Source organism: Alligator sinensis, unplaced genomic scaffold, assembly GCF_000455745.1.
Source record: "Alligator sinensis unplaced genomic scaffold, ASM45574v1 scaffold33_1, whole genome shotgun sequence".
Lineage (NCBI taxonomy): Eukaryota > Metazoa > Chordata > Crocodylia > Alligatoridae > Alligator > Alligator sinensis.
In genome coordinates this window covers 1,817,983-1,838,153 of record NW_005842086.1, presented here as the reverse complement: position 1 = coordinate 1,838,153, position 20,171 = coordinate 1,817,983, and the positions used below count along the sequence as shown (strand labels likewise).

At 39.9% G+C, this 20,171-nt stretch overlaps 1 long non-coding RNA gene across 1 annotated transcript; it reads right to left on the bottom strand.

Moving 5' to 3' along the window:
- Positions 1–15,579: 15,579 nt before the first annotated feature.
- Positions 15,580–19,902, bottom strand: LOC102368524. Its single transcript, XR_323860.2, has 3 exons — positions 19,832–19,902; positions 17,740–17,884; positions 15,580–15,910 (listed from the first exon to the last, which is right to left on the bottom strand). It is a non-coding gene; the product is annotated as an uncharacterized LOC102368524 (long non-coding RNA).
- Between the last annotated feature and the right edge of the window lie 269 nt (positions 19,903–20,171).

Genomic DNA, 20,171 nt, shown 5'->3' with positions numbered 1-20,171 from the left:
AAATATATATATATCACCACTTGACCTAGCTTAATACCAATGACTTTAATGAGCAATTTTTTTACTATAAAATTGCAAAGTTTTGCTTTCACAGAAGCTGCTATCAGGTGCCTCTTTAATATGGACTTCAGACTTCTAATTGTACACCTGTTTTAAGGTAACTGAAATTGGATAAACAGAAGAAGAGGCACAGGTATGTCTAGAGGGTACATATTTGGTGACATCCTTGTCCCATTTTTTACTATTAATGTCACTGCTACATGCTCTGTGTGATTTAGTCTGAGCTATTTTCTCCCAACTTGGAAAAGGTAGGAATGGGTAAAATGTAATTTAACTTTTACCTAACCTACGCTAAGAGAACTAGCATTGTGCTGTATTGCCTATTCAGAACCTAGGGAAGTTTCCAGTATTGTCTCAAACATACCACCTATAGGATGTACAAATATCTGTATGCAACTACTGATAAGCAGGAGTTCCTGCTTTTGTCTGATCAACCCCCCCCCAATTTTTGGATTAAAAAAGTACCCCCAAATCCACAGTTTCCCATGATTAAAATGAAACACCGCTGCATATCTACTTATATATTTGTGGGTGTTTCATTTTAATCATGGGAAACTGTGGATTTGGGGGTACTTTTTTAATCCCAAAACTGGGGATTTGTTTTTTTATTAGAGAAAACCATGATCCCTGCTGATACGTTGTCAATAAAATAAAACAATTGGTTCTGGGGTTGTGGTGTACTGGCTGGTTGGCGGGGGGAAATTTCAAAAAAGCATTACTTTCTGTTAGTGGGCTGACATAATCTCTTTCACGCTCCTTTCTTTTCCCTTCTCACTTTTTTGTTTGTTTGTTTGTTTGTTTTTATGAAATACCTGAGAAGAGAATTGTTGCTGAGCATAATAAATTCCTACAGCCTTTCCTAAGTTTTAATGTCCATGAAAATACAATCAACAAAAAAGGTATGAGGTTAACAATACACACATGGTATTTCAGTATTTATATGATCCAGCTTTGCTTGTATTAGACCTTTACTCTTGGATCTTCTTTTAGCACACCCACATGTTCAAAATATATTTCTTTTGAACATATGCCTTCCTTCTCTTCCAAGAAAATTTTCAAAATCGTGTTTCATATTCTTGAAGGGAAACTCCCATTTTGTGTAATTTCTAAAACTCTTTTCAGCATTTACAGGAGTATGCAACTAACTGCAGTGGGGAAAATACTGTTTAATCTACTTCAGAAAATCAAAGAAATTGGGAACCTTATCATTCATAGAAAGATATTATCTTTTTATACGATGCTTGGAGGAGAAGGGAGGCATATATGTTCAAAAGTAACCTGTTTCAGATTTGTAGGAGTGTTAAATGAAGATCTGGGTGTAATCAGTGTTGTGGAAACTTTAAGAGGAGGTGTGCAGTAGGAGAGCATGTTCAAAAGTGTTTAACGCAAAAGACAGGTCAAAGAGAATGAAGGAATAAAAGGAACTATTAAATATGTCGCCCCAAAATACCAAAAAATAAATCTGGTAAACTCACAGCAAGTTATGAAAAATAAAAGCAGGAAATAAAGGAAGCTGAAGAAACTTAGTGGTAACAAAGTTAGTTGATTAATAAACATTTCTAATAATTTAAGTGAGGAGAATTCAAAGCCTATTTAAATTCAGTATCTTAGGTAAAATAGTTAATTAACTTTAAAGGGAAGGAAAGAATAGTAGAAGGAAAAGGGAAGTAGGGAACAATAAGCCACAGCAGGTGCTATCCAGAACAGGTATTATGGAATGCAGTCAGGATATTCTTTTTTACATGGGCCCAAACATTGAGTTTTATAGAAATGTATTTAGTGCCGAAGATTGAAATGAGGAAATGAAAGGAAAGAGAAGGGAGAGAGAAAATAAGGTGCTGTGGGAAAGGGGGAGACGAGTTAATGGCAGCAGCTGAATTAATAATGATTAGTATCAAGCTTTTTATACCAAGTGATCCAATTTTTTCCATCTTTCCTTGTGGCCATACATAACTGAATATTTTTCTCTTTGTTTGAAAGAATATATTAGAAGCTGGAAAGCTACAGTTGATTTAAAGGGTGTGTGGTTCTTTTCCTTTTGTCGAGGATGTATTTTTTCTTCCTTTTTTTTCCTTATACAGGGTGCTAGCCAACATAGGTCTCCCTTATTTTGTGCCAGTCTCATCAATGATGTGATTATATGCCATCAAAACAGCTCCAGAGCAAGGTAAACTTGCCAGCACAAAGAGCACAAATTATGTACTGTAGTTCTACAGTGGTTGGGCACAAATGTAATAGGCTCATACATAAATTATATCTATTGTTTGCTTGCTTTTCACATTCTTGGCCACAGAATAATGGATTTAACAACAAATATTGAATACCAAGAGACTACTGTATAGGGGATTATGACAAATTTAAGGAAGGAAAAATAGTCTCTATGCCACTATGACCCCCCTTTTCCTCATGTAAACGTGATCCGAATAACTTTTTAAACATTGATTCCTCCTGCTTCCTCAAATATACTAAAAGGAATAGAGATTTTATGATAACCATGGCTATGAAGTAACTCAGTACCCTGACTGTTCTTAACTACCAAACATTAATGATCTTATACTATAGCCTTCTATTAACACTAATGTACCATGCCTAGCAATCTTGGATATCAGTTTTGAGCATGCTCTATCAGGGATTTCCTTAGCTATTGTTAAATGGTTAAATGATCCCTTCCTACCAAAAGACACAAACACCCAGACACACTCCTGTGGGTTAAATATAATTATACACCAAGAAAGCTATGACCTTCTAGTCTAGTGGTTGGTATATTCATTGGGCAAAGAGAAGCCTTGGTGTTTTTTTCCTAAGTCTTATTTCTGTTTTTATTTCCCCCAATTACCTTTTCTTGCACAGTATATAAAAAAACCCCTTAAAATATGATGGTTTACCATTAGATGTGCTGAAGATGAATTCTCTCTCTGGCAACCAGTCATCGGCTGCTGTGCCAGCAGGAAGTTGGCCACAGCCCAAACATACTGAACCATCTAAATATGAGTCTGGAAAATAGAGAAAGAGGTGCATGTATAGACCACCCTAAACCTAGCACTTTACTTTGCCTCTGGTCCCTGCTTTTTTTCCTTGTTCCTGTGCTCCTGGTATCTGTGTACAACTTCTGACCCTTGGTTGATCCTAATAATGACTTTCAGCTCCTGAGTCCTAGATTATTGCTGAGTCTTTCTCCTGACTGAGATGTGCTGAGGTTCTGGATGTACTTTTCCCTGCACCTTTTACTTTATTCATATTCCATCCAAAACCCCACCAAGTTCAAGGACTTTCTGGTCAACCTCCCTCTGGCTCTGGGCAATCTTACCATCTACCGGATCAGCAGAGATCCTGGTTTTCTGCAATAAAAATAAAATCCTCACTTTTCAGATGTAAAAAGTAACCCCAAATCCACATTTTTATGTGATTAAAATGAAACACCATTAACACAGAGACCTATATATAGTGGTGTTTCATTTAAATCATGGAAAAATGTAGATTTTGGGTTACTTTTTTCAATCAAAAAATTGGGGATTTTTTTTTTTTTTTAATCAGAGAAAACCAGGATTCCTGCAGATTAGAAAGGAGGCTTTGGCTGGGAGGAACCCAGGTGACCATGGGTCTATTTTCCTTTCACTCCTCTGTACATGTCTCCAGGCAGAGTTTCACTGGGCAGCATCCACAGGTTTTTTACATGCATTTGAAGAGCTGTAAATGCCATTGTTTTCTGTTTTCTGTCCCCACCATATTAACCTTTGACCCATACACCCCTTCCTGTTTTTTTAATGTATTATAGCCAGTATTCAGTTGTGACAGAATTACTGGTCTCCCTGAAACAATTGAAGGTGGGCTTGTAGTTCCCTGGTGGACTTAGGCCCACCATTTGAGTATAACAAATAGGCCTGACCCAGATCTGTTTTTCAGCTCCTGATATTTATTGATAAATGGTTTTCTGATTTTGAACTCCTGAACCCAACTTGACTTGTTTTTTTTTTATTTTCTCTCTCTGACTGTGGTGCATTCCTAACCCTGACTTTGTTTTGACAAGGGCTTAGGCATCCTGTTCATGGGTGTATGCTGTAGCCAAGAACAAACTACTAGACCTGACTGCCACTGATATAAGAGAATAAAAGTGGTGGAAAAAAGGTTGGGACAATAAAGGAGTGAGAAAGACAGGACCATTTATTAAATAAAGCATTAGTCTGAAATTCTATCTTCTGCTACACAATTCTGTGATTTGGGGCTACTTGGTTAGACATGCTTTTTTAAAGATGCTATTATTCTCAGTGTGGCAAAGCCAAAAGCCCATATTCTCAATAATACCTAACACTCAATGATGCATGTTGTAGCACTTAATTCCTTTCAATTTGGATCCTTTCAGCCCAGGTTACATGCTCAACCACCCCATACGTGGGAGTGTAAGTCAGGAAGGAATGGATCCTCAAAAGCCAGCTAGATGCATGCCAGCTGAATTAACTAAGAGTGAGGTTCATGGGTCTGAGAAACATAAGACTCTGTAAACCACCTCTGAAGTACTGCTGAGAAATAAGCTTTAGCCACATGCATCCAACATGTGCTTACCCAAGCCTGAATACTAGACAGAATGGCAGGCACTCAGTCTCCCAAGGTGCTCAAACTCACTTTTCAGCTGGTTGTGCTGCTTAATTTGAGGGCTTGGGTGCAGGTGAATGGCATCAATAGACTGGGGCTTAATAGTCAGCAGTGTGCCTGGCCTCTGTCTGCAGGAAGCATAAGCACACCCCATATGATTGACTTTTTAGAGTTAAATGTCTCCTATGATTTAGGATTGTGAGCTGTTATCACTGTCCCAGAATTAAGTACTACAGCCGCCTCTCCAAGCAAGAGCTAGCTTTCCATTCCCATATGGATAGTTGCCTAGTTTTTAAAGTGTTCACCTGCAGGGAGGGGGAGGTGGAAGGGTTTAAATCCTTCCTCTGCCTGCTTCTGGGTTGGCACCTGCTCTCATCATAATTCACATCCCAAGTGAGTTCCCTAACCACTAGTCCATACAGTCAGTTTCTTTTTCAGGCTCAGTGAATGTTAAAAATATTTATACAAGATGGGACAGTTCCAAAACAGAAAGACAGAGGAAAAACCCAAGATTGAATAAAGAGTGGCCTTGTGATAATAGCACTCAACTGGGATGTAAGAGATTAAAAAGCAGGCATTTTAAATCTCCATATCAGCATGGTGAATTCTCTAACCACTAGGATAGTTGTGGGTTGCATGGGGCACACACTAACTGGAATGACTTTGCATGATCCTAAGCGATTGGGACACCTGTCAAGATACCAGAAGAAATGTTCTTCCTGAGCCTTTACCTTGAGCTAGGACTGCGAGCTATGTGCCACTGATGGAACAGGACAGGTATTTAGGGACAGAAGAAGTTGCATGGCAACAGAGTGTTGTCTTTAAGGATTCTGGGGATACCTAAACAATGAAACAAAGAACTTAGGGTTTTTGTTGGGGGGTAGGTTTGGTTTGGGTTTTTTGGGGGGCCATTTGTTTTCTTGAAGACCTGGACCTTAGACTAAGCAGGACAATTCCTTAATGGTTTAAATTTGGGGGCATCCCTTTAAAAAATGGGCTTAATCATTACCCTAGCAAAGGTGCCAGTGGTGTACCAGCACTAGGCACCTCACATCACCCTGGATGCAGACTTGTTGGTGCAGAGGCAATAAAAAGTGGCTACTGCTGGCAATCAGGTACTTGCAATTGCAGCAGAAACTGGAAGTCCTTGTTGCCTTTGTGTACCAGCACCCTGATGCATCCCTATGCTGCTAGGGAAAACAGTACTGTACATCTCACAGGAAAGAATAGGAGGTGCACAAAAAGAACTGCAATGGCATCTATAATATTATCTTGGATGGCTAAAGAGATTCCAAACACCTCTCCTTCCTGTCCAGCCAATCACAAATCTTACAACTATACAGTTTGCTAAATATCATTGTTATGAAGAGAGCTAAGCAGCAAGAAAAAAAGAATATTGTTTCTTTCAGCTACTGTCTGCATCTTAAAATAACTTATACATTGTTAAAGTTATCTTACTCCAGCTATGACTATCATATAGTTATCAGTTTACTTCCAATAGTGGCAACTGTTTTGCTCCCTCTTCTTCCTAATTACACCTGATTACATTATTAGAGAAAATAATGTGTTCCATTCTTTCTGCCATACACTGGTTTCCTTGTTAACCTCCACAGCTGCTGCAGTAAGTGAGGTATTTTACACTGCTGCTTCCTTTAACTTTGACTTTCAGGTAAGTAAGTCCCTGAGGTCACAAGTTAGAAGTATTGGAACATTTATTTCTGGGGAAGAGAAGAGAAATTAAATGGAGTTTGCCAATCAGGAGACTTAGTTTATATTGCTGTGCAAGTCCCTAATGATCAGCTACAATTTTGACCATTCCAATTTGTAAATTGCTGTGCCGTGTTCAATAAGTTTAGTTTATTTCAGGAGAAAAATTGAGGAAAATGTGCCTACCAAGAGATTTCCTCTCTGTTGCACTATGAGTAGGGGAGTTGTTGCTATCTATTTGACAACTGTTCATTTAAAACTGAGTATAATTTACAAATAGACAGTGGTATGTAAAAAAATATTACTAGGGTCACATTTTAGAGGATGAAATACAAGTATCAGAAAGTGTGCACATGACAAAATTTGCTTGCTACTTCTCACTCTCTCTCTTTCTTTTTCAAACATATTTAATTCATACTTTTAGAGACACAACCTCTCTTTATTGTAAGAGAAAATGGTAAAACTGAAGTTGGTTTTGGAACCATCTGCCAGTTTTCTTTCAGAAATCTACCTTGTTTCCTGGAGGCTGACAGGAAACCAAAAGCCAGAGATCCCTGACTCCTAAGATTTTTGGCTCCTCAACTTGCAGAGTGGTTTGATAGGAAACTTAAATTTTAGAAACTCTAAGAACTATGGCTCGAGGCTTGGGTCAGTTGGAGCAACTGGAAATCTAAATACCTGACTTCCCAGGAGCTCACAAGGTAGGTTCTCCAGAAAATATGAACCTAGAAATCTGAGGAACCACACTTCCCAAGTTTGCAGTCCCTTGACAAACCAAGTTGTCAGGACTTCTAATATCCAGAGCTTCAGCACATCCCATGACAGCAATGTCTCATATTTGAGGACTTGGAGCCTCCTTTGTGTGTGGCCCCAGAGCCAAGTATCTACCATGTGGATTGCCCCAGAGCCATGGCTTTATTTCATTTCATTTCAGACACTGACTGTCAAAACCCTCAATAAAAACAAACCCTTTGTATACATAGCCCAAGCTATAACATATATTATATTCAGATTTATGTAATTGAACTAGTATGGTATTCACATCACAGAGGTATATGAGCAATGTGCAGTCCAAATATATGTTTAGAAATGTATTAATTTGACTTTTATAAATATAGGACAAATATAAACTAAGTAATTGTTAGGGTAAATTATTTGCATCATCATAGTAGATGGTCCTAATATTACCAGATGCTTAATGACCTTACAGCACCTGTGAAACCAAATTAAATCAGTAGGACTGCCATCTAGGAGAAGCTTACAGGATCAGGGCTTTGGATTTTATGAGCCTGATCCAAAGAACGTTGAAATCAATTAAAAGAGCTTTCAATCAGGTCCTAATATGTGGCCACACATTATTTCAAGTGCATGAACAGGAATAGGAAAAGCTCACATCCATTTTTCTTTTTCTTTTTCAATTTGGTAAGTGGCAGTAGAAAATGCAGTCTTTTCCATAATTTTATTTGCCTATTTAAAAAATAGACTTTAAAAAAATGCTCACCTAGGATATAGTTGAATGATTGGTGGTAAATCAATGAGAATTAGCAGACTAAACAAACAATGGATTTTCTACAAGGTGACTTGCATAGTAAAGTGATCTATTCAGAATGACCCAGGATATGGTAAAGTCTCAGGAAGAACAAGGTTTCAAAATAATGTTTTCCTTAAGTAAACGCAAATTTTAGGATTTTTTTTCCCTCATGAATTGATTTTAAAATATGGTGTCCTTCCCCCCGTTCCCCCCACAACTATGCAATTTTAAAATGGAAAGTTTTTCCATAGTTAACATAACAATGAAGAATATCTAGATAAGACAAAGATAAAATCAGCACTGGTCTGCAATAGTTTAGATGGGGATAGTCCTGCTGCCAAAACGACCTCCTGAGGTCCCTTCCTGACATACAATTCTATAGATTATGCTACAAATTACTTTAACAAAGTATTATTTCTTTAAAATACTAAAGAATATTGTACCTATAAACTATCATCCAAAAACAAAAACATTAGTATAGCCATTTAGAATGAATGCAAAGTTTTTAAAAACTTCTTTCATTTCTTGATAAAACTGTTACATTGGAAGTCCTTGACAGTTTGGGGAGGGGACAGGAGAAGTTACCCACTTCCAATTCCTTAATTTGATCATTTCCTAAATTTGATCTTTCTGCCCCAAACATGAATTCCATTTCTAGGTATGTGGTGCTTTGAGGTCTCAAAGGGGTCAGTCAAGGTGGCAAACCATACAACCAAGAGCACCCACTGTATACAATGTGTCTTTCTTTAACCACCATTGGTATGTAAGACTTTATTTTAATATTATGTATTGATATAAATAAAGTCCCCTTACTATTGTTGACTTCAGTGCTAGATACTTTCCAAAAATGAAAGAGAATAGTGTTCCTTACCTAAATTATTTAAGTACCATGCTTGTTCAAGAGACACTGTAAGTAAAGAAGGTATGAATGAGAAAGGGAACGGACTGCTGAACAGCAGGCAACAAAACTTGTCAATGTACTTTAATATAGCAATAATTCATTTGCTGTAATATATCAATATATAGATATTTGTACTTTTAGAATATTTTCATTCTTGGTGACCCAAATTCCACCCCCACCCCTGCATTTATATACCTTTAATAGTATTTTTTTTAATCTAGTATGATTATCTTAGTTCATTAGAGCATGAGAACTGCTCCCCCCACCCTTTAAACTCATGTACACTTGTTAGCAATTTAAGGATGTTAATGGATATTTCACAGACTTGCTCACACATCATTCAATCTATCTTATTTCACATTCTCATAAGCAGAAAATGGTTTCCAGACTTCATAGAAAATGTCAGTCTCATTTTTCATTCTTGCTGTTCATTCACTATGAACAGGATTTCCAAATTTCCAGAGTAATTTTCCGAGTAATAAAGATGGTGGGACTTTTATACACGTTATCAGGATTGTTTTCTAGTCAGGCTCAAGCATCTATTGACTTTCAAAAGAAGAGGACTTTATTTTTTAATACATAAAAATGTTCAAGTAGATATACCATGGAATCTATGAACCTGAGTAGTAAAATGTCAGACAATATTGGCACTATTTCTTTAAAAGGCAAGAGCCCCCTTGAACACCAGTCACGACCATCACAGAAAGGCACAGTCCACTATTTATGCACTACATTTTAGAATATTTTTTTCTGAGCACTTAGGTGAAGTTCAATTTATAAAGAATTTTACCAAACTTTTTTCTCTTGTATGATCAAGAATAAAGGTTTTCGAAATTGCTTGTGTTACCTTATTCCATCATTGTTTACTCATTGCTGTTGTCACTTTCCTAGGATACTTAGTTACTTTTAGGTCTAGCATGGGCTCCTGTTTCATTTAATCATTTGTAGATAAAAGATAGATATAGTTATATTGGACCTGTACTGCATCAATGAAACAAAATAGGGCAATACCTACCTATATTACATATATGAAACAAAATTCTATGGAATGTCTCCTCTGAGGTCAGATCAAAAAAATACAATCTGAGAAGCTTCTTCCTTTCTTTCTTTGTCTTTCTCCTTAATTCTAAAACAAGAAAACTTATTAACTGGATACTTACCATATTTACTTGATTTCAAGAGAAGAGTTCCCCTCTCCACTCCTCCATTTTACATAAGGGAAAAAGTCCCCTTGTCTGAGAATGAAGTACGAGGCAGTGGGAAGACAGGCAGCTGCTGCCTTCCCTCTGCACTCCCCCATTTCTCCCCTCTGTAGCCTCATGCCCTCTTCCCCCATTCCCCTCCCTGCCCCTGCCACTTCCCTTTGCTCCAGCACTGCAGGCTCCATATTTAGTCCAGCCTGGGGCATGGAGCACATGCTTGCTCTGGCCCCAGCCCAGCCTACCTCCCCACTGCCTTCCCCACTACCTGCCCCCACTACTTTCCTCACCACTTTCTCCCCCCGCTGTCTGCCCCATACTGTCTCTCCCACCATATGCCCCACTGCCACTGCTTTCCCCACTGCAGGAGTTCAGAGGACAGGAGAAAAAGTTAAGAGGGCTCTCCAATAATTAGATTCTATACATGGAAAATGATAATAAATGTATACAGTTTTCATGAATACAATCTAATTATAGGCGGTCATCTAAAATTCAGGGGTGTCTTGGGTAAATACAGTAATAAAATATCCTAAGTAATTAATTGCCAAGAACAGTATGAAAAAATAATTTATGTAATGGTTGTGGAGATGAAAATTTGCAGAGCTGTTTGCATACTGGCCTCCAAGCACCTCTCTCTCATGCTTTAAGAACATAAGGAATGTAAGAGTCTGATAATAAGGATAATAGTCACATCAAAAGAGTAAAGTATACATCCTTTTATAACTCTGTTCAGGAGCTCATTTTTCTCCAAATCTCATTAATTTCCTTTCCCTGCTGTGTGACTCTCTGAATGGTACTGGAGGAAAGAAAAGACATGGGAAAGGTAAGAAGAGGGAGAGAAAGAAAGAGTTATTACAACTCATTTCTTCCAGGATAGTTCCAGAAAGCATGGCAGACTGCCTTTCTCTAAGCATCAAGATAACCTGAACTGAAGATACAGAATAAGGATTAACCAGCCTTCTACTTCACTGAGGGTGGATTCATTTGTAGGGATCAAAAGAAAAAGGCTCCTGGCAATACCTAGGGAATTTATGGGCTTGGGGTTTAAAGATAGGCCCTGTACCCCTCCCTCTGTTCCCTTCATCCCTACCCATATCCTACAATGCAGAAAAAGAAAAGTTTAATCTTTGGGGAGAGAAAGAGAAAGAAACATGAACCTTAACAACTCCCACTAGACCCAGGCCTCCTACTAATGGCTGTAAGAGAACACAATAAGACCCCATGAGTTTTAAAATTTGTCTTAAGTCCATATATTAATCCTCATTGGATGCAAGAATTCACTGACAATAGAAGCATGTTGTTAAGCTTATTCCTCACAGTTAAATCCTATTATGTTAAGTTTTACTTGTCATCTTAGACTTGAGATAAGAACTGTCTCTTACACTGTATTTAATCACAATTCTATGCTTGCAATATTCCTTATTTAGAAAACTTTGAGCATTTTTGTTGTACAAATGATAAAAGTGTTTTATAGACCAGCAGCCTCTTTATGCGAGTGCTCCTAGTAATTTAATGTGCTTTTCAACAACATTTTAATAAAGTGTGGGTTCAGTTGAGACCCATATTTTTCTTTAATGCATGGAAACATTCATAATTGATTCCTCATGCTGAACAGAAAATTTGGTGACTTAATATCTAGGATGAAGCCTGACAATTTCTCAGATAAGCTCTCTACTCTTCAGGTTAATGCAGAAGCACTGAAATGCACTTTATAATTGGTAAATGGATGGATTGCCTGGAGATGTACTTTGGGCTACAGCAATAAGAGAGGAGGGCTCATTCTTTATACATTATTTATAGCCATTTGTTTTCTCTCATTGCTGGCTACATTATGATCTGCCATTACCAGCACTGCTGATTTAGGTACACTAAAATGCTTAGACCTTTATGTCAGTACCTTTAGATGAAATGGTGCCCTGTAGAAAAAATAATAATAATAATAATAATGACGAGGAGGAGGTTTGTTGGGTGACATGGTAAAAGCAGAAAGATTTTCTGTTTATGGGATAATGTAGTACAATATTAAAATTAGCATGAATAGATATCATAATTAAATCCTTATTAGAATTATATAAGGGCTATTCTCCAAGTAATATTCTAAACATCTTTGACAATTCTGGCCAAAAATTCAATTGAGGAAATGTGTCAAAACAATATTAAAAGCTTTATATACTTATTCCTTCTAGCTTGCTATTTTTCATAATATGATTCCTAGGCTTTATACTATTTTTTAATCCAAAATATAATCTGATAATTATCTTATTTTACTTAATTAGTAATTCTTTTTGCCTTAGCTTGAATGACAATATTAAGTATATTTAGTTTTTCTGATATATGTATGTGTATGATATATGCATATATATCATATATATTAGCCATTATGTGTGGGAACTTAATAAAAGTCCGTTAACTCCAGGTGTAAGGTGGCATGCACTAAAAGTAATTAAATCAGAATCTAGTCTACAAAATGTGTTATTTCTGTGAAATTTTGAATGACCTCACTTCCCATTAAATTCAATTAATTTATTAGCACTTTGAACAGATCCACACAAATATTTAAGAACCTAAAATGTAACTTACACATCTAAATCCAGTATTGAAGAGCCACTGCCTAACGTTTGAGCCATCTAGGGTTGACAGGCAAATTCGTTTTCAACATTCCCCAGGTGCTAAAAGATCTGTTTCCAGAAGCTTTAACAAAGCATAGCAGGTCAATTTAGACCCAGAGAGTGATTGTCGATGGAACTGTATCAGCATGGTGCATGGTGACCAGTGGCATCCCCCAGGGCTCTGTACTTGGACCAGTACTCTTTAACATATTTATAAATTATCTTGATTCATTTATTCAGGTATCAGAAGCAGACTGGCTAAATTCGCAGATGACACCAAACTATGGGGAAGTGTGGTCACACTAGAGGATAGGCTGGTGATTCAGGCTGACCTGGATAGGCTTGAAAGGTGGGTGGATCAAAACCTGATGACATTCTCACTAGCACCATGACTGAAGGGGACTTGGGGGTCATAATGGACCACAAGATGAACATGAGCCACCAATGCGATGCTGCAATTGGCAAAGCAAACAAAGCCTGGCTTGCATCTATAGATTGGACCATTAATGAGCAGACTACACATTCACTCACCAGCTACCCAAAGTAGGTAGATTCCTGCACTGGCCAAGGCCAGAAGGCAGGGGCACTTGTACACAACTCCTAGTTCTGACAGGCAGCAAAAGCCCCAGCTCTGTCCCTTCTCTAGCCCACCATCTGTCAGCCATGGGGGGTAGGGGGAAGGGAGAAATGGACCCCTGCTTCAGCCCCAGCCCCACTCCCAGCCCCCCAGCCTGGTGTTGTGCAGCAGATGCAGAGAAAAGTCTCCAAGGCGGAAGCTTTCTTCTCTCCTATGTGGCCCTGCTGAGCTGCGAATACTCCAGTCCTGCCTCCTCACCTGCCCCCTGCCTGTTAACCATGGTGGGGTTGAGTAGGGAGAAATGGATCCCCTCTCCAGTTCCCCAGCTAGGGTCTACACAGAGTGGAGGGAAGCCCCCAAGGCTGACACGTGAGGAGCTGGTGCCAGGGAGTGGACTAGTTAGGGGGCAGGGCTGGGGCATTCACAGCCTAGGAGAGGCAATTGGGTGTGAAAGCCTCCACCTTATGTGCAATGTTCCCGCTAAGGAGTAGCGGTCCATGAGCATGCTGCTTTGGTCTGTGAGCACAATGCTTCAGTCTGTAAGTGCACCACTTTAGCCCTGCCTTCCCCTTTTGGAACAGTCTGCCAGTAAGTGTCCTGCAGTAAGTGTCCAGGTGGCAGCAGGCAGGGTTCAGCCCCATGTGGAGCACTGTGGGCCTCACCCACCACCCCTCTCTATGCTAACTACTGCCCAAAGCAGCGCAGTGGAGTGCTGTGGGGTAGCCAGGGGCCAGACACAATCAATTGGTAGAACTGGAAGGGAGGCAATGGGGCCAGTGTGGACACTTACTGAAGTTAAGCTCCTTACTCCTTATGCACCCAAGGTGGGTGAGGCGGGGGCAGGGACAGGGGCTGGGGGCTGGCGTGGGCTCCACCAGCTCGGGGGAATTGCTCCACTCTACAGCCCTGACGCAATGTGCCTCCTCACTCCCGGAGGTGAGGTGGGGGTGTGGAGCAGTTCCCCAGAGCTGGTGGAACCCATGTCAGCCCCCAGCCCTGCCCCCTCCTTGTCTAACCTCAGGGAGAACCCGCTGCCTGCTCCACATGAGAAGTGAGAAGCTTACCTTCGGTAAGTGTCCCATGCCAGTCCCGGTGCCTCCGCTGCACTCTGCAGCACTCTATGCCCAGTTCCTCTCCGCACCCAGGTCCTCTCTGGGAAGGCACAGCCCAGCTCCTCTCCAGGCGGGTGTGTGGCATTAAAAAGTTACTGCATGGGAAGATTTTTAATTGTGAGTGGCTGCGCACATGCACAGCTTAGAAAGAATCTTGCTCATGTGTTTCTCCCATCCCCCACAACCACTGTGCAGAGCACAGTTGGGAGGCCAAGGCTGGAGCAAGGGTCCATTCCTGACCCCTCTGCCACCCTGCATGGCTGAGAGACTAGGGGATGGCGAAGAGTGGGTGGGGATGGGAAGGCAGAGCCATGTAAGTGGGGCGCAGCCCCTACCTCTGGGGGCTCCCCACCCCCACTATGCAGACCCCAGCTGGGGGGAGTTTGGGCTAGGGTGGGGGTTCATTCTCTCCCTTGCCCACCTGTGTCCTGCCACTGGTGGGGCTGGGAAGGCTGCCTCAGCTCTATGTCAGCTACAGGCAGCGCTGCCCACCTGGGCCAGAACACACAAGTTGGGCCAGAGGCCAGTGTCCTGCCACTGTGGGGTGGGGAGTGCTTCCTGGGATGCAGGGTGACTAAGACCTAACTTGTGATGTCAGGGGATCTGGAACAGAAGTTAAAAGGACTGGTATAAATTAAATCAGTTAAGTCTAATGCTACATGCATCCAGGTCTATCTTAAACCAGTTTCAGCCATTTTGAAACCAATCTATGTGCACTGGACTTCTATTCCTTTACAGGTTTAAATTGGCTTCTGATCACTTATACTGTGTTATTTGTAATGTTTGTCCCTTGCCTATGTGTTTTAGTTGTTTATTGAGCAGAGGTAGGGATCTTAACCATCTTGATTTTGCCATAGTTACTATCTTTTTGGCTCTTTGTACTTATTTTTCAGCCAGCCCTTTTGCCTATGGAAATAGTCTTCTAGTCACATGTGTAAAATAAATAAATAAATAAACATTTTCAGATGTGTATTGCACTTTATTATCCAAAAAACTCTAGTGCTAGTTAACATATGCTTATTTGAGTAATTTTAAACAGTCATTTTAAAGAATAACTATAAGTTCATCTATAACAGAGTAGTGACTTCTTTTTGTGTTTGAATTCACTAAAGTAACTGCCAGTTGAGGCCAGGTACAACACAAACTGTCATAGGTTTCTGCCAATTTTCTCTCTGCTCTTTTGGAAAAGAACAGCCATTTCACTTATCATTTATTTTATTTTTTCACATATATTGGGCTAATAAAGCATCTCATTTGCTTATCTTTTGCACAGTACTATACCTATATGTCCCTCATGAATTGTCTTTGTTTTCCCCTCCAAACTCATTTTCTTTAGAATTGCATTTTCTCCCTATTTTTAGTAGTAGTTCATTTTCCACAGGTAATTCTCAACCTCCCCACCCCCAATCCTCCCTCCCCTTACTATTCCATAAGTCTGTGATAGTCAAGGGAGCTTGTTAGATTTGTGCAGGCTATTCCAACTTTATTGTATCTTTTCAAAGCTTCATCACATCACCTCGGTTTCCTTCATTATTTCTGCTAGCTGATTTGTTGACACCAGCAAGTTTATATCATAGGTTTCTGTTCCTCCAAGTCTTCCTCCACTTTTGCATCTTCCACTTTTCTAAAATTGTACAAAAGGAGAGCAGTTAAGCAATTTATCTTCCCTTTATTTTCATTTTGCACCTATGTAGCAGTAAGACCATATGTGAAGTGTTGGCAGTGCAGAAACTAGAGGTTTGTCAAGGATGTTCTCCCAAGGTTCATAATCTGTTGCAACAGTCACTGTGTTTCTATGCACGTAGTGATTCCTGACAAGTGACAAGGAAGAATAATTTGTTTTCTCTATAAGCATAATTTTGCTGCCTTAGCATCAGAGTCTTTGATCCATGCACTACTGTAGCATTTATGATTTATCCTTAGGATTTATTTTGCAGCTAGAGTGCAGGACAACAGTCCTACCCTTTCTGCTGTGCACCATGCAAGGTTTTCAGTGTCCAATGGGATTGCTTTGGTCTGTAGGATTACAAGGATTTGGTTGTGTTTCTACATTCAGAAATAGGAACTCTTAAGAAAGTTTGGATTCCTATTCAGCAAAATTTAATAAAGTTCTATTACATTCCTATCCTAATTTTTTCCTCATACTATGAAAAAAGGAAAAACAAAAAACAAAAGCAAGCTATTAGGCAAAACTGAGGTAAACTGATGTGACTATTTTTTTCTATCAACGTTATGCAAATACAAAGTGATTTGTAAAAGGCTAATGCTGAATTTAGATTTCATTCTCATTTTACAGAATTCTTTTTAGTCTTGAAATTTCTCCTTTCCCTGTTTCAACCTAGTTGATGAGATCTGTTTTTTTCTTACTGTATGTTGCACCTTCATAATGGTTGGACAAGACTTTCTTCTAGGGTAAATCATCATTGTTCTATTGTTATCAATGATAATTGTCCTCTTCTTTCTTTCCTATGCCCTTTTTTCATAATATATTTCACAATAATATGAATAATTTTATTTTTCATGCTGCTGAGTCCCAGTTGGAAATGTAGGCATTTTTACTTGATAAAAAAAAAATCCTTTACAATGTATTAGCACATTGAAGCTAAAAAGGAAAAAAAAAATCCTACTGAGAAAAAGCGAAACTTAAATTTTCTCATTTGCAAATTTATGACAAAAGAAAATGTTTCTTTCTAAGCACTTAGCATAGGACAAGGCTTATTTAAGAATTCCCTCAGATCTCTGATATATCCTGCTCATATATGTAAATAATACTGATAAATAGAAAAAAAAGTGATTAAAATAATAAATACTGTGACAGATATTCTGATACATTGAATATAAGATGCTAACAGTATCATGAAGAATTATGGTCTAGATCATAAATAAAAGCACCCTGCTAGTCTCAGCTGATTTCTTTTTGGAAGCAGTCCTTTACAATGGTGCCATACTGCATAAATCTTGTATATATTAGCACAACTGTCTTCTAGAAATTGAATTATTTTCTGAGGAAATGCTGGTCTGTCTAGGTCATTGTACAAGTGGATTAGCTGAACAGTTCTGGGAATCCCACATTTCTTTCCACATTTGGAGCTTATCTGTGGATTAACAGACATTTCTGGTACTATTAATCCCTTGTTGCTTAAAATTACTAATTTTACAACAAACAATGTAAAAAGTAAATTCCAGAGTAAAAAGTATCTAAAACCTGATTTAAATAAGTAATTTAAAGTTTTAAAGTTAGCACAAGTTACATTATATTTTTTATTTCTCAGAAAGGATGTAGGGATTAACTCTTTCGATGAACATGGAATTCATACCGTTGTGATATCCACATTGTCAGATCAAGGACAATGCAATGAGAGTTAGAAAACTAAATGTCAAGTCCAAACTGTCAGTGAGTAATGTATGTATTTGCTAGCTGGAATATGAGATTATAGGCAAAGGAATATTAACCTCCCTTCATTAATCCGTCTTTGATGACAACATGAAAAGAGATTTCACTCTTGAGCAGAAATAGGTTTCAACCACTCTTGTTCTTCTGTGTTATCTCTTTACATATTTAGCTCCAGTCATATTTAATTAGTCTTATTGGCTTCCTCTAGGAGATAAAAACACAAAATTAACATTCAGGAACTTAAAATAACTCTCTTGAAAACCAAGAGTCATTTCTTTTACTCCCTTATGGACGTTGCGATTTTTTTTCTTATAAAGATTCACCATTTCATTAATCTTTAAGGGTGAATACAGACATGCAGGGTACATATACACATGCATTTACTCTGGTGTAAGCCATTTGGGGCAGGCATCCATGTATCCAGGGATGAGGGGGCAGATCTGCACCCAGTTTCCGGCAGCCCTGCAATGGGCCCCTGCCACCACCAGGGGAGCTCTAGACTCCCCCTGGGTGCTAGCCTGGAGGCTGGTAGGGAGCACTGCACCAGGAGACAGCTGTATCCTGGCCCCAGGGGGGCTCCTGCTGCTGGGGTGTGGACAATGTCCTACCACAACAGCAGGAAGCTTGTAGGCCTTGCTCTCTGCTAGCTGCCCCACCAGCAATCAGATTGAGGCAGGGGGCTGGAACTTACCAGATATCTTCAGCTCTTTCCAAGCCCTGTGCCTTGATTACCTGATTAGGGCATAGGCCTGGGACCTGCCTCTGACCAGAACAGTTCCTGGCCAGCCCTGGGCTCCACGGGGAAGTCTGCATGTGCAGCCCAGAGCTGGCTGAGGACTGCCTGAAACAGAACAATCTCCAACCACCTCCAGGCTACACTTAAGCAGTGGGGGGAAATATTATTTGGAGGGACTGACCCCTGCCTGACCCCCGCCCCTTCTTCCCGTAGGGCCATTGTGGGGCTAGTGCTTGCTGATGCTGTATGCAGCAGTGGAAGAGTGGCTGCATGCCAAGCCATGCTGGGAGTTGAGGTACAGCAGTGCTGTGTTGATGCTGCTGTTGCTGGCCACTGTGAAAAATTTGGGTGGGCTAAGCTCTGTTAGCCCTGGCCTTTGACCACCTATGCAGCACATGCTTCACCATGCACCCTGGGGCTCACTGAGAACAGCCCTGTTCAAGGTAGCTCACAGCCAGCTCTAGGCTGGGCATGGAACTATCCCTCTTCAGGGAGCTCCCAGCCCCTGCTCCGTGATTACAATTGTTATTGCAGAGTTGGGGCTGAGGAGCTTGTTCCCAGCCACCACTGCAGTCATGGAGTGGGGGCTGGGAACAAGCTCCCAGCCTGTTCACAGCCCCAGATACATGATTGCAGAGTGGGGGCTGCCCCAATTGGTGAGTGAGGACTGTAAGCTCCCTGCTACTGGGGCAGTGGGACATTGTCCCCACCTGGGCACACAGAATGGGGCCTGGGGAGTTTGTTCCCCACCCAGCCTGGCTCCCAGCATTGACAAATTATAATAAAAGTGCGACTTGGATCAGTTTACAGAATGGCAGGTTTGGTAGCTCGTGGGGGCGGGGGCAGGCAGGCTGACTGGTCTATGCAGGAGAGGCAGAGGCCATTGGGAGTTGTCCATTTTGGGGCAGGAGGGAGGGGTCAGGGACCTAAACTTAGCCCAGTGACAGCCTTGGAGTAAACTCCTTAGTCTGACCTAAACTCAGCCCAATGCTGGCCTGGAAAACCCAGGCCAGCAGTTGGGTTTTCCCAACCCTGGAGCCGCTCTGGGTACTTTACAGAAATACAGGATAGTTAGATAAGACTAATGGCCAACCCAATCTAAGTTAGGTGTATCTCAGAGGTGGAGTTAACTTATATTGGATCTGTCATTTTTAGACCGATCTAACTGTTGTGAACTTCTGTACAGTTCATGCTTAGATCCATATAACTACTCTAAGGTCTGAAGCTTGGAAATCTAAGTTGGTTCAGGTTGCCATTTTTAACACAATCTAACCTCTCCCTAACCTTGCTGAATTCTGTGCCTAGCTTAACAAAGCTCCTCAAAAAATGGACTGAAATTATGATCTTTTACTTTAGTTTAGTCATTAAAAAAAGAACAAAAAAGTCAATTTTTTTTCTTAATCAAATGTACTTACATGTCATCATGAAAGCCATGAATTTCTACTTCAGGTTGTGATTCCAGATTTTCTACTGGATAATATATGATGATTCCTTTAATGTTTTGGGAAAAATGAGATGAATTTTTTCATGCATTAGAGAATGGAAAAGAATAGAATAATTCCTATTTCTATTGAACTGATTATGAAAACTCACTGGTTTTATTTCCATGGGGTTTTGTGTTCAGTTTTCAATGTAGTTTTATACTGAAAACTCTTGAGATGTGATATAGCATCCCTTGTTGATGGAGACATTATTCTAAATAAGGATTGCTGCCATGAACAAGGATTTCAAGATCATTTATAATGAAAAGGATTA